The sequence below is a fragment of the Thermobia domestica genome, chromosome 13 (genome assembly GCF_964235325.1).
Source record: "Thermobia domestica chromosome 13, izTheDome1.hap1.1, whole genome shotgun sequence".
Lineage (NCBI taxonomy): Eukaryota > Metazoa > Arthropoda > Insecta > Zygentoma > Lepismatidae > Thermobia > Thermobia domestica.
The window spans coordinates 209,209,037-209,212,073 of record NC_137466.1 but is presented as its reverse complement, the minus strand read 5'-3'; positions in this window follow the sequence as shown (position 1 = coordinate 209,212,073).

Sequence of the window (3,037 nt, the reverse complement as noted above, 5' to 3'; positions counted from 1 at the left end):
TCGTCTGTACTCCGTAGTACTTTGAAATTGTCCATATGTAATTCAGTATAATGGTTTCACTTGTGCACTGTTTATCTTTTTGTCCTTCTGAAATGACTCTTGAGAGCTATATTAAGAAGCATGTAAAGATCAGTACAACGTATTTTTATCAGGATTCCTTCGTGAGTGAGTCGGCAGACGTATCGCATTTGTGGCCAATTAGTCCTGGTTCCGAGTTCAAATGGAGGACAATTTTTCTCGGATGTAACTCGAGAAGCAGTTTTTATTCCGCTTTAAGCTTATGTGACCCCTTCCAGCATAACCCGGCTGTTGCATAATAACATCAAGGCGAAACAAACTTATTTCTGTCCATATATGATATGAATATATAGAGCAAATTATTTAAACCAAATAAACCTGGTTTAAACCAAAAAAACCTGGTTTAAACCAAAAAACCCGTTTTTTTTGTTTTTTCAATAAAAGCCATGGTTTTTGCCAACCCTGCTACATATACAGATGACGTTAGAACCATCCATTAGTATGCAAATCAAATTATTTATAAAACCATCCTTCTATTAAGATATTTCCAAAACGTATAACCTGGAAAGTAAATGTATTAACTCTGTAAAGATGTGCAATTTTGAGTTCATGTACGTTTATTTAAAAGGTATTACGTGTTTCAAAATACTGACTTATTTTTACTTTTCAAAGTAAAGCATATAAAAGCTACTATTTGCTGCGATTGTATTATAACAATGTTTGTGAATAGACACTATAAAAAGATAATGTAAAGAAAGAAAGAAAAAAAACAAATGGGTGCTTTGCCAGAAGTAGGGTTGTGTTGATGACAAATAAGACTCTTGTGTACATATTTATACATGCAACCTGAAATATGATAAATATACACGAAAACTTGATCTTACTCACCAAGAACTTTCTCTAGCGAAACCTTAAAGAAAATTATCACTGCCAAACAGATGACATTGAAAACAGACTCTGTCGCGCCGAACAAATTTTTAAATTCGGCATCCATCTGAAATATAAAGATTTAATTGTTATACAAATATATTCTATTAAATAATATATTTTACCTTTTTCTAGTCATGAAGTTCCAAAGTAGTTCATTGTCATAATGTTTTACTGCAAAGTTAGAAATGCGCATACATGAATAATGTGAAGTAGTAATTAGACTCTTGTTAACGAACATCACTACTTAAATTGTTCTTTGTTATTCAGAAATAAACCAATACAATTGCAATAGTTTGTGTGTGCTGCAAGTAGCATAATTTGCTCCCATTGTTAGCTAGTGGGGTGCACGGTGGCTCAGTGGGGAGCGCTTACCTCAGGTGCATGGTTTCCTTGGTACGATTTTCACCCAAGCAAGCTTGTGATAAACAACATTGTGTTCGTGAATTTTGTCGAGGTACTCCCGTTTCCTCCCACTTTCTCATTCTTCCATCATCATTCACTTGCTTTAATCATCGTCTCCCTTAACCTAAAGGCATAGTCATGGGATGTTAAACTGAAAGATTTCACTATATTTCATTTTGTTGGCTGTGTGTATACTTTTGCAAAAAGAGGAAAAAGTAAATGAATAAAACAAATGTGGTTGGTACCAGAAGCGTCATTTCAGATTTTGCTTGTGGGAGGGCAAGACCCCTTGATATAAGAAAATTTTGCGTTTTTCACTGACTACTATTCTACTCAAAAAATCTATATAAATCTCAATCTCAGGGGGTGCAATTACCCCTCCCTGCCCCCTAAATCACGCCACTGGTGGTAGTTCCCTTAATATAGCTAAATTAAAATTATTACATAACTTCTGTCATAAGTATTGGACACTCAACAAACAACGGAAAATTTGATAAAGTGAAAAGTTTGTGTCACTCGAGGGAAATTTTCTTAAAGAAACCTACGAACAGTGCCACCAGGTTCGTCCTGCACTGACTCTGTTAGATAGCATTCATGCTTTTATTGTCACCTAGCACAAGTTTGTTCGTGTTTATGCCATACGTCCACACTGTATTTACATCGAGCCCTTCTGAAGTTAATCTGTATGTAGTACTGGAGCTTGTTATTTAGTGCTGCTAAAAAAAAAAAAAAAAAACCTTTAACCCAACCTGAGAATGTAAGAAATGTGTCAAAACTGATAAAACAGTCTGCTCGAGTAATGCCTGTGTGTGTGTGTGTTTTTTTTTTTTTTTACATTGTAGCTTTTATGCAACAGATACGGAATCCGTATTTATATGGCAATCGTAAAGGAATTGCAATTTTTCAACTAATACTTCTGGTGGTCCCTTGAAACTTTATCTGTGCAAGTGAGCAGACCGGTAGCCAGCCCAAAAATGTAGGGGGGGGATCCAACCTTATTATAGTTCATTTGCAAGCCTACCGTGAACATTTTAGGCAGGCAGTAAAAATTTAGGAGCCCGACCCCCTAGACCCCCGCGTGGATACGGGCCTGCAAGTGAGGACAAGGTTCTAGATTACTGGTCCCCCTTCCCATTGAGCAATAATAAAGACAGAAAACAACGTGCCCTGCGGGGCTCTAAACCGCCTTCACTCGCTAACGCTCGCTCGGCAATACTGTGTAGATTAAATGTATAAACATTAGTAGAGAAAGAAACCAACCCAGCTACTAACCTACATGGGGGACCAGTAATCTAGAACCTTCCCGCAAGGGAGTTTTTTCATGTCACCCGCCACAAATCTTTTAGGGGACAATAAGAAGGAAATTATTAAAAGAATTGTATTTTAACAACAGTTATTTAGAGTGCAGCGCCAAAAGTAAACCTGCACGCCCCAATTCACCACAAAAAAAAAAAAAAAAAAAAAAAAAGAAAAAGAAGAAGTAAACCATTTACTGAATATATTGGAAAGTCGCATATCATTAAAACAACAACTTTGTCTAAAGATATAGAATGCCCAGAAGCATAGAGTGAGGCTTCCGGGCATTCTATCTGGGAACCAGTACCTAGAAGCATTACTCATGATTTTCGAAGGAAAATAATGGATTGTCGTGATTAACCGTCAATCGATTACAATGATCGCACACAAG